The 12,135-nt window shown below is 45.9% G+C and overlaps 1 protein-coding gene and 1 pseudogene across 1 annotated transcript in view; one reads left to right on the top strand and one right to left on the bottom strand.

The window, feature by feature from the left end:
* The window catches only part of LOC147666139 (nicotinamide N-methyltransferase-like), a 134,136-nt gene that overhangs the window by 52,435 nt on the left and 69,566 nt on the right, over positions 1-12,135 (top strand). The window lies entirely within an intron of this gene.
* LOC147666140 (uncharacterized) lies at positions 5,115-6,275 on the bottom strand (annotated as a pseudogene).

Genomic DNA, 12,135 nt, shown 5'->3' on the forward strand with positions numbered 1-12,135 from the left:
ATGTGGTTTCACTGGACATACACTCTGACGACAGGGATGTCCAAGCCTTTCAATAATTGTTTTCTGATTTAAAATATTATGCTGCTTTTGACACTGAATATTTCTATTTGAATTCAGCAAATTATGCAAATTCATTCTGTTATCACTATTACAGGAATCATTTTCACACAAAGCCATCACTTTGAGACCAATTTGTAATTTTACACAATGGGAACATTGTCTGACACTATTACAGGGTAGATCAAAGATTAAACAAAATAAATGGATATATTTTTCCGGTTACAATCTTTCAGACCCATGGTCCTACTATTATAAATTGAAAATGCAGACACAGAGTCTATTTATGCTGAAATACGCTAAATTGATTTACTCCACGTCCTTCAAGAACAATTTGTCCATAGAGGGTTATGAACACAGTAAGGACACAATTGAATTGAAATCCGTTTGGGGTACCAAACTTCAGCAGGTGCAAGTCACTGAAGCTTTGCATCGTGCCTGTCTATTATCTTCTCAAATTATTTTTATTTAACACCTTCGCTGCTAAGGCAATTCCCCTCCTGTGCTGGAAATTGCTATTTTCCTCATTTTATGACGAGCTGGGCTCGTCATCAGCACACGACCACTGTGCACCATGACGAGCCCAGCTCGTCATCAGCATCGAAAGGGTTAAATGACACAGACTACTTGTTTTGGTTTAGCCACAGCCACAAATATGAATATTCCCTCAATTCCTTCATTGACTGAGAATAATACAAGGCAATCACACACAAACTACACAATTGAAGACTTAGTTACCTTGTTCCCGAATGGTACTATTAACTCTTCTAACATTGACTCCTTGGAATGGTTACTATGGCCAACGAGCTCCACTGCATGTCAACTGCATTTTTTGAATGCCACAAAAGGGTTTACGCAAATCAGACCTGATCCACGTTTCACACAATCCCATTCAGTCACCACATATTCGGTGGGTAAATTGTGTCAACAATGGTTGGAAAATTCTACACTGTCGTCTGTGAAACAACACCTTTCGCTTTTGTCAGGGGACGTCAATGTGGCTGATTTTATTTTAGGTCCAAAAGCCCCTAGAACAAAACGATTTATTTATGAAGCATAAAATGAATTTTGGAAACTGTCGCCGATGGAAGCTGCGGTGCGCCTGCGCCAAATTGACCAAGCAAATTTAGAAAAAGTCCATTGCAGTAGTAGATAATAGTATTGATACACTGTGTCTTCCAGGATATATATATTTGAATAATATTGTGTCATCTGTCAATGATGTTGTTCAACATGACGTGTCTGTTTTATATCATGGTCAAAATCAGTTACGTTCTGTTGCCTGGACGTTACAACACTCAAACATGGAAGAGTGCCTTGGAATATTTGAATCCTTCTGCACTGTTTTAACCAATTCATTTGACTGAGAAACAGAAAATAATGTTAATGAAGAAAGCAACTTATACTTTGTTACATATTGAACAATTAGAAGAGTTATCATTTTCTATGGCAGAGACTGATTCAGCTATGTGGTTCATAAATGGGGTTATTTCACTGCCCAGCTCACTATTTCAAGTCACTGCCTGCATGAAACATTATCCTGTTGGTAGGTTTGAGCCCCTCAGCAGTACTTTTCCACATGAATTTTGGTTGTTACCTTTCACCTACAGATGTCAGCGCGCGGACAAGGAAGTTTTCCTTACAGGGGAAGATTGTGATTCCACAGTGGGACACTCCCTAGTATGTAAACAAGTTAAATTGCACGGCACCTGTAACATTTCGGCCCCTAATCTGGCTTGTTTTTTAAAAGGGTACACCAGTTCCAACTATTACTCCAGAACTAATATTGCTTTCTAGTGGCCGTTATCCTATTTTGAATAACCATGATTGCTATGGCTTATGAGTTGGCATCCCTTTTATAGTAACGGTTTCGCAACGGGTTACAATCTGTAGTAAAGTTCTGTTTCCACCCCCGCTTGGGATTGTAGATATTTCGCTTCGGACTTCCATTCCAACTTTGAAAACAGATTTCAATAAACTAAGAAGACTCGAAGAGCTATTGTTGCAACACGAAGTGGCTCGAGAGACCTTCGAATTGCAGGTGACGAGAACCGCAAGGGAGATACACTCACTATTAAACACAAATCTCCCACTCCATTTTGGAGAATGAATACACCAAATATTTAATGCATCAGATACAGAGGGCCTTGTTCACATTTTTAGACTCATGGGATCCGGCCTATTTTCTTCCTTTCAGACTATTTTTGGACTAATACCAGCCTTTATCCATTCTATTTTTTCCAGCACCTCCAGAGGGTTTCCTTTAGACTTTATTGAGGACAGAAACAAGAGTGCGAGCGAAAAGTGTGTCTAGTTACAGCGATTCCAGAGAGATCTGGGACTGTTCTGTTTTGGGGTGTCTAATCATTTGTTTCTCTGTGAGTGAGTAGGGGAGCGAGTGAGACACTATAGCTAGTCAGTTCTGGGCTTGAGGGCACTAATGTGGTAGGAAGGCTAAGTCCCTATATATCAAGGTCCCATAAACTTATACATAGTTCTGTGTATGTGCAGAATCCATGCAACAAGTGAAGCATTTATGTGTACCACTCTGAGCACCACCAATGCAGCTCTACATACTCCAGTGAAGCACCCACCTTGTGTCCCTCTCCCCCTCGCCCATCTTGCTATTAATTGGGACCAAAATAGTCAAGCAACTTGAATTTCCTATAGCCAGTAAAGAAAAAGGAATATGCATCAATCCATTATTGATTCAATAGTGTGGGTGAGTGTTTCTTATTTACCAACATGCCCAACTAACATGTCACAGGCTGGGGAGCCAGAATTGTTGGAGCACCAAGCTTGACTCCACTTGTCTGCCTTGGTAGCTTTAGTAGGCTGAGTAACTCCTACCATCTCATTATGTACATGTGTGGGGTGGCATTCTAGAATGGGCGCCACAGCTGGAACACTTATGGCAGTCATTTACCCCATGAAGTCCTTTACAGCTGTCATCTACCCTATGGAGTCCTTCTCAGTTCCTGAGTCCCTGTGAGTACCACATAACCTTCCTCATGGTAAGTGGCATTATTTTCCTCACTTGTGCAACAGCCGGTCAAGGTGCTGATGCTGCATGTGTAACCTGTGGAAGAAGAGGGGGTGGGGGACATGTGGGTGAGCAAGGTGGACCTATCTCTGGTTGGGGGACAGGACGCTGCGTTAATCTGTTCTCCCATTGTTTATTTCTTCATGGAAGTAGAGCCTGTGCCTGCACGACAGTCCTGCAGTAGTTCAACCTACTGCGTCACAACAGCCGGTTAATCTGCCAGCATTACAACGTTGTCTATGCTTTTTGCGAGGCTCAGGAAACAGATTTTGCAGATGAACGATTAGATACGGTAGTGCTCTGGAAGGATGGATGAAATAGACAAGGGGCAAACTATCAACAGGAAGAAAAGAAAGGGAAACAAGAAGCCAGGGAAATAGCCCGAGGTGTTAGGAAGTGAAACAGGATAAGAAATGGGTAGTAGAGAACTAGAGAAAGGTGAGTAGGGAAAAATTAACAAGGGTTAAGGAAAAAGAGACAAGGGAAAAGAGAATAAACAAGGACAAATCATTGGAGACATTAGAAGAGAAAATAAAAGTTGAGAGAGGCAAGGAGAAAGGGGTAGCAGGAAGTGATTAGAGAGATGAGGGAAAATGAAGAGGTGGAGGAAAAGAGTTGAAAGAAATATGAAAAGGGATAAAATAGCAAAAGGGAGACGAAATATACAGACCTGGGAGATAAAAGAGTGACAAAGGCGATAAGCATATGGAAATTATTAATCTAATTATAAAATGACTAGAAAGACTAACAAAGAAGGTTAGTTAAATGCTTATCTCCTCCTGTCTCCACCGTCAGTTCACAGTTCAGAGGGGGGTGAGTACCTGCACTTATGTTTTTCCACTTAAAGCACTGTCTATTGGGGTTCCAACCTGCATACCACTTACAAGACACAGTTCTGAAGAACCGGTTAAACCCACTTACTCGGTCTCAGCGGCGGGGGAACAGCCCAAGTCTTCCATACCTTCCATACTTAGTAAAAGGAGACACAGGAGCCATTGTCTGCAGGATGAACCAAGATTTATTCTATAGCCCGGCTATGGAACAGAGTCCCAAGCTAGTCAGAGACAAGACAGAAGAGGCTGCTGCTTTACTCCGCAGCTTACAAGCCTTTTATACTTTTTCATTTCAGTCTTTTGGCTGTTAGTTCATTGTTCAATCAGGGCAGTGTTGCAGTTGATAACCAGATCCAGACGACGTTTGTAGATGATGACCTGGTCAAGGCTTGGTACACAAATCATTGTTCATTCGGCTTGATCAAGGATCAGTCTTGCAGGTCATTGTTTAATCACTTTGATCAAAGCCCAGCAGTCAGACCATTGTCCAGATAACCTGATCACAGAGTCAAGGATGTTTACCAGGCTGGGAGCAGGAGATAGAAAACAAATTATTTACACCGGGTGTGAGTGTCTCGTGGCTTTCTGGTGAACTGCAAAGAACAGGGGGGGTTGGGCGTGTGACAGTTCCTGGGCAGAAATGCAGGCTGCAAGATGGTTTTTGTTGTGTCAGTTAGAATTTCCTCAGGCACCATCAGAAACGACCAGGTGGTTCGTGTGGAAGTGTTTGACACGAGATGGCAATGAAAAAGCAATAGAGTCCCGGTACAAATGATGCCGATCAGAAGAACACTTTTCTTCAGACCCTCCTTTTGCCATTGAGTGGCAAATACTTTAAGAAATGTCAATGTTCATAAGGCCATCGGTTTCTTGTTGGAGCATCATCATCATATTGGTGTTGTGAATGTTAGAGGGTGGAGGCTTGATGGTCTGGACACACATTGTACAGAGCACTGGCAGGCACTGAAAGCACAAACAGCAGGAGACCAGGACAGTTACTCCCAAGGCAAGGATGATGAGGATCCTCCACCCCCACTGGGAAAGGAGGCCACAGATCCAGCCTGTGAGGGATCAGTTTCCTTCATCCAGATGAATTTTAGAAGAAAGGCGATGCAGACGTTGGATGGCATCGTACACTGTATGTGCGTTGTCTGGGATGGACACGCAGAAGCTGGAGCCGATCAATTTATACACACCACACGATCAGCAAGGATGACATCTAGAACCATTCTGTTCTGAAGCGTTATGAGGCGGTCTGCCTGTAGCTCTGCAGTGATGTTGGAGAGGGCACCAGCTGTTACTGTGATGGTGGCTTCAAGGACCCTGGTCAGTCCTCGTACAGCCCGACTGTTGGCGACGAGGCCCCAGAAAGGAAGGACACCTTTAAATAAGTCCCCAGTTTCCTGGCCTGCTGTAAACTCGGCTGATATGACGCCCCTACGTGAGCGGCGTAGAGCGCCAATCATGGACAGGTGATAACCTCCATGGGTAGAATACGTTGGTGGAAGGAGGAAGGCCAGATAGCAGGTACCAGACCAGTTACGGGGGAGCGAAGTGTAGGCGGCAGTGCCACAGATGAAATAGGTGTTGGGGAATGCCACCAGCTTTGGAGGAGATGTGGAGTTTAACGTTTTTGTGATATCACACGTACTGGTACCAACTTTCTTATTCCCTAGGCCATGAATGCAGACACGGCCTAGCACATTTATGACATTCACAGTGTCTCGTTCATCAGGCAGTATCCTTCTTGTGCGGAATCTGGAAAATGTTCGTCGATTAGTTGAGTTGAATACTACCATCTCACTGAGTTCATCTGGTGATAGTAGCGTTGTGGATGAGCTGGTCGGGCAAAAAGGAGCATTGACATGGCCAGATCTGTTCTGCTAGAAGTCATCCCGAAATGTTCCAAGGGCAGAATTGGCAGTACCATTGACAGTGTAGGCCTCCTGTATCAACATCCACCATGCAAGACAAGACCCAGAGATGGAAAAAGGGTAGGGAAAGATTGGGACAGGGTGTATCATGGAATGCAGCATCAGTCTACAAACCCAGCAGTTATAAGTGTTCATGATCAGCTGGTGATGATGCAACATTTGGATGAAGGTGTTATTGAAGAATTCTGCACGGAGGGGTAATTCGTGGGCTGGTAGCGTGAAATACTGGTGTTCTGCAGGAGTCGGGGTAGGAGTTGGTGAGGTAACTGGGTAGTAGATCAGTAACAGCCAACCAAGGATAGACAGGATGAGGGAGACAAACAGTGTTACCACGGTGGCCATGAAGCATTTACTATGTCGGAGACTAACATATTGTTTCTGGATTCTGGTGTTTTGGATGGCAGTCATTGTACTAAGCCAGGGACCTCTAGTGGCTGCCTGCGATTGGTGGTTGCTTCACTGGGCTCAGGTGCCAAGGAGCCCTATGTCGTACCTTAGTCTGACACACAAGCACTACTCTCAGCCGGGAAGATCACAGCCCTACAGCCTATAGGCACTTGGCGAAGTCAAGGGCAAGCTTTTCCTTGGGGGCGCAAGTTATATCGGTCGGAAGTAGGGACAGTATGGTCTGGAAACAATTGTTCTTGGTGTTGAGCAGAGTTAAGGGAAGGTTCCACGCTTCCTTGAAGTATGCTGTCACTCTCTGCTTCCGTAGATGTAGAATGCAGTCTGGCATCGCTGAATGGGACAAACGTCGGGACAGTTTCTGTTTCTGAGTCTCTTTGTCCTTCCCGCACCCACTGATCATAGGGGAGGGGCAGAGGCACATGCCGGCAGTGAGACAAATGCACCCAATTCCCCCGACCTTCTACTTTCACAGCGGTGCAGGTGGCCAGTAACACCTGACGGGGCTGTGTCCAGTGGGGCTTGAGGCTCTTAGTCCGTTGAAAGTTCTGGATCAGGACCCAGTCCCCAGGTTGGATAACTTGTCCTGGACCCTCGCTTTTGTCAGGTATGGCCTCGTGCACTTGGTGATAAAGAGTGCGAAAGTTATTAGTCAGACTGTACAGATAATCAGTTAATACAGGGTATTCAACGTCAGACAGTTTCTTAGGCCGCGGGACACCCCATATATTGGCAGGCCTCCTGAACACAATCTCATGGGAAGATAGCCCTATTCTGGTGTGGGCCATTGTTCTTGCGGACAGTAGGGCTAAGGGCAGAGCATCAACCCAAGTGACACCTGTCTCGGCTACTATTTTGGCCATTTTAGTTTTTAGGATGCCATTGTACACCTCCACTAGACTTTGTGACTGGGGGTGGTTAGCTGCATGACATTTTTTATTTTATACCCAATGCTGTACAGACATATTCCATAATTTGAGCCGTAAAGTGGGTTCCGTTGTCACTCCAGACCAAGTGGGGCAAACCGAATCGTGGGAGGTACTCTTTTAATAGCACTTTGGCGGTAGTGATAGCGGTGCAGTCTTTGACGGGGTAGGCCTCCGCCCATCGGCTGAAGGTTCAGACCACCACTAGCACATATTTCAAATTGTTACATCGGTCCATCTGGATCAATTTAGGCAAATCATGCATGTTTTAACCAGCTTGTCAGCATATGCTGGTATCTTAGAGTTGTACCATGTAGGTTCCAACAGTTTACATATGTCTTTTGCACTGATGTGAGCAGGACCATGGGCCATCGTAACTACTGGTAGGACATGACTGTCAGATAACATCCATTGTCTTTCCATAGTCGTACGGACCTAGCAACCATCAGTTCCCTCCTTTGCTAATTGCTCCTTCCACACCCTTAGTTCCTCAGGAGTAGTATGGGACTGAATATCAATCACACTCTGTACTGTGTTTTCAACCATGCCCTCATCTGCCAACCACCTACCGGGACCTCCTACATATATTCCTTCCCTTTTCCTAAGAGCTGTTTGTCTGGCTGTCTGGTCAGCCAGGGCATTGCCTTTCCGAACATCATCTGTCACTTTCTTATGGGCCTTAGATTTTATAATGGCCACCTTTCTGGGGAGTGTCAGGGAGTCTAACAGTCGGTGAATTAGGGGGCCATGTTGAATCTTGGTCCAATGTTAAGTAAGGAAATCACTTTCTTTCCACAACCTCCCAAAGTTGTGGGCCACCCCGAAGGAATATTGGCTGTCAGTATAAATATTTACCATCATCCCTTTGCTTAACTCACAAGCTCTAGTGAGGGCTACTAATTCTGCTGCTTGAGCAGAGCACTGCAGAATCTAAGCTGTTTCTACTACTTGCTCTAATGTTGTGAGGGCGTAGGCTGCTGGGGTGTTACCATCTGACCTTCTGAGACATGATCCGTCCACATACAGTGTACCTTCTGGTTCTGATATCGGGGTATCCTGTAAGTCAACCCGTCCCTTCATCTCCTCCTCTGTCCTTAATATGCAGTCATGTGGGTCTAAGCGTACATCCTGAGTATCCAGTGGGAGTAATGTGGCGGGGTTTAGTACAGTACATCCTTTGATGTTAATGTGGCTGGCAAAGAGTGTCAGTTCTTATCCTGTGAGTCGTGCGCTAGTGAGGTACTGTGTCTTGGAGTTATTAAGGAGGGTATCTACAGAATGGGGGACTATCAGAGTCAGGGGGGAGTTCATGACGATCCCCGCACTCTGATGGTCCATGAGGGAGGCTGAAGCGGTCGCCCGTAGGCATCCTGGGAGAGCCCTTCCAACAGGATCTAAGGTGGCTGAAAAATAGGCACATGGCCGAAAGTGACCTCCGAACATCTGGGTCAAGACAGCGCAGGCACAGCCGTCTGTCTCATGTACAAAAATATTTTTTTTTTGTTATAATCAGGAGTACAGAGGACTGGAGCAGTACAAAGAGCCCTCTTTAAATCTTGGAAGGCCTGCGCATGCTCTCCAGTCCAAGGAAAGGAACTGTCTGATATGTCTTTAGTGGTGAGGGCAAGAAGAGGTTTGACCATGGCCGAAAAATTGGAAATCCACTGTCTACAGTATGAGGTTAGGCCTATGAAGGCTTGCACCTGCTTTTGTGTTTGTGGGGCCGTCATAGCATTGATAATGGCTACACGATTAGCGGTGAGCTGCCTTCCCTCCTTCAAGAGGAGATGACCTAAATAGGTCACCTTCTCTTGACAAAACTGAAGCTTTTTTAAAGAGAATTTGTGATTATGGAGGGCAAGGTGGCGTAACAAACAGAGAGTAGCTTCTTTACATGCTGGGGCAGAATTTGCAGCAATGAGGAGGTCATCTACATATTGTAATAGTGTGGCATTATCAGGGATTTCCAAGGAATCTAGTTGACTTTTTAGGGCTTGACTAGAGATACTGGGGCTCTCGGTGAAACCTTGAGGGGCGCGGCAGAATCTAAAGCTCCGCCCACCAAGGGAGAAACCCAAAAAATGTCTGCTGTCGGGATGTATAGGAATGCTGAAAAAAGCATTCTTCAGGTCTATGACAGAAAAGTGCGTGGCGTCAGAAGGGACCATCATTAAGAGGGCTGTAATGTCGGGGACAACAGGATATTGGGAGATTGTTATTTTGTTAAGGGCTCTCAGGTCAATCACAAATCGGTAAATTTTAGGGAGAGAGCATCTCCATTGGTCTTTTTAAAAATGGGAAAAATGGGACTGTTACAGATATTGCCACGTGTCTCCTCCACTACGTCCATTAATTCAGATATTATTGTTAAAAGGGCCATTTCTCCTTCTGTGGGCAGTCAATCCTGCCGGAGGCAGGAGAGAAGTGCACGTAAATGGAAATGGAAATGTAAATGTAATTTGCACTTGTATAGCGCCTATCACCCAGGGGTCTCTGAGCGCTGTACGAATACCGCTGTGGAACCTTTCCTGGCCTGTTCCTGTGAGGTGTCCACTCCTGGGCACCCCCAAGGTGAAGCCAGGCATCCTAGTATTGTTAGGGCCAGTGTGGAGATTAAGCAAGCTATTGCCCAGATTTGCAGAGTGGAACCCATGATTAGATTAGGCACCGAGGCGAGAATTATCGTGTCCGAGGACATTGAGCCCAAGACCCTGCCACGACGGGGATTGAACCCTGGTCCCGGGCCAGACCTCTGCCTCAGGGTCTTCCGTTCTAATCGGTGAGCCACACTTCTCCACGTGGCTGGATGCGTACCACATGAGAGGATATGTTGAGACACCCTACATCAGTGTCTGATGATGCCCAGAGGGAGGAAGGTAAAGACTGCAACTCTGGTGGGAGGGGACCTGATAGGTACATATAGGAAGCTGCGGTGGGGGAAATTGTTAGGGATATACCTTGGGGACTACATGATATGGTTGCATACAGAGCTTTCAGTAAATCCATGCCTAACATGTTTTCACTGCAACCTGTAGTAAGGACCAAGGGAGCGGCAACATGTGCAGGGCCAATATCGAGAGGAAGGGGTTCAGAGACAGGGCTGGTCACAGGTGTTCCTGCAAAACCCACGGAGACATTCATATTGCCAGAAAGGGGTGCCTCCGGGACTGACAGACGTGCAATAGAAGATCTGGTGGCCCCACTATCCAAAAGAAAATTCTGATCATTCCCCACAACTGACTTTTGAACATATAGGCCCCTTTGATCCACTGGAATTTGCACTCTGGTAATACCCCTTTCCTGGCTGTCCTATGCTTGGTAGGACCCTGTCTCATCAACTTCATCATAATCAACATTGTAATAAGTGCGTGTTGCTTCGTACCCATCAAACCTATTGGCCGGGCACTGCCGGACGGGAGCATTATCCCTGGACCTGCGTTCTTTATCCTGGGGATGGGGTGGGCCATGGTCCCTAGTCGGCCTCCCCTCCCTGGGATCGTGAGACCGAGTCTTCCCTGTTCGGATGTTTTCAGCTAACACAGGACACTCATCTATCCAATGGCCGTACCCCTTACAATAAGCACACTGATCTGTTTGGAGGGTTCCCGTATGTTGAGGGCTGGAGGGGGTAGACTGGCGAGCCCTTCGAGGGGTTTGGGGTTGAGGTCTGAAATTCCCGCGGGCGTCGGGACTTCGGGGAGGGTAAGCCTGCTGCAGAAGTGCCTTAGTCTTAAGATCCCTAACCTTCTTACTTTCCTTGTCTCTATCTTCATTCTCCCTATTCTCGTGATATTGTGCCATAGCCAAGATACCAGTCATAGTTTGGGCAGACCACGTACTTTCACTTTCTTAAGCGTGGCGGTGTTCGACGGAAGTAAGCTGCTGACAAACTTATCGACAAATACTGGGCCAGAACCTGGGGTCCGGGGATCCAAATCACTATGTCCCTTGTATTCTGTCTCAACACGGGTAAAGAAGTCAGCCACATTCTCATCTTTTTGCTGCCTACAGGCGTTTATTTTATCCCAGTTAATGACAGTTTCCAGCAAAAGTGTTTTCATAAACATTATTATTTTACAGGGCAAAGTCAGGATGGCAGCTTCTGGTTTAGTTCCTCCTACCCTTGCGTCTTCCATAGCCTCTAGGTGAGCCTATTTACCTCCCAATGCTACTTCATGGTCAGTATGTCAAATTTTGTCCCAAATTTCAGTGGGGATAACGGTAGCAAAAAGTAAATCTATATCCTCAAGAACGAGAGTACCTGCAGATATAATCTGAGCTAATTCTCTGTAAAAGGCAGCCGGATAGTTCCGGGGATCTGGTAATATCTGCATTACTTCTGACCTTTTCCAAGGAGCATGAACCCAAAGCCTGCACCAGTGTGCCTCAACAGCCCCTCGGCCATTATGTTGGGCATCAGCAAGTGCGTTAACAAAGACAGGGGCCGCCTCTCTCATTGGCATAGCTGTTTATAGAGGGGTGTTCGGAAAAGCGGTCATATCACGGTAAGCCATTAAAGCAGACATAGCGCCAAACATCTCCTCTCCCTGAACATCGCCTCTTTTTATTTGCGACCTAAGGTCCATTAATACGGTGGGCATCTGCATAAGCGCATTCTCATATCTTTGCATGACGAGGGTACACATGTATTCAGCCCAGGTGGTCTGTTCCATAATCGTCCATTGGGAAAAGGTGGGCCATATTTCTTTAAAAGGCATAAATACTCCTGTTATTTATCCAACATTCACACTGTTGCCTCTGTAGGTCATTTTCACGAATGGACGAAAAGCTGACAGTAGAGCTCAAGGAGGCCAGTCGGGGGGAATTCAACAATGTATAAAAATCCTGCTTAACTGTAGACCACGGGGAATTCGGAAAAGGGAGTGTAGGGGTAGAGCTGCATGGGTTGGGCGGATGGAGACTTGTTGTCATTCCCG

Source organism: Lissotriton vulgaris, unplaced genomic scaffold (assembly GCF_964263255.1).
Source record: "Lissotriton vulgaris unplaced genomic scaffold, aLisVul1.2 SCAFFOLD_2065, whole genome shotgun sequence".
Lineage (NCBI taxonomy): Eukaryota > Metazoa > Chordata > Amphibia > Caudata > Salamandridae > Lissotriton > Lissotriton vulgaris.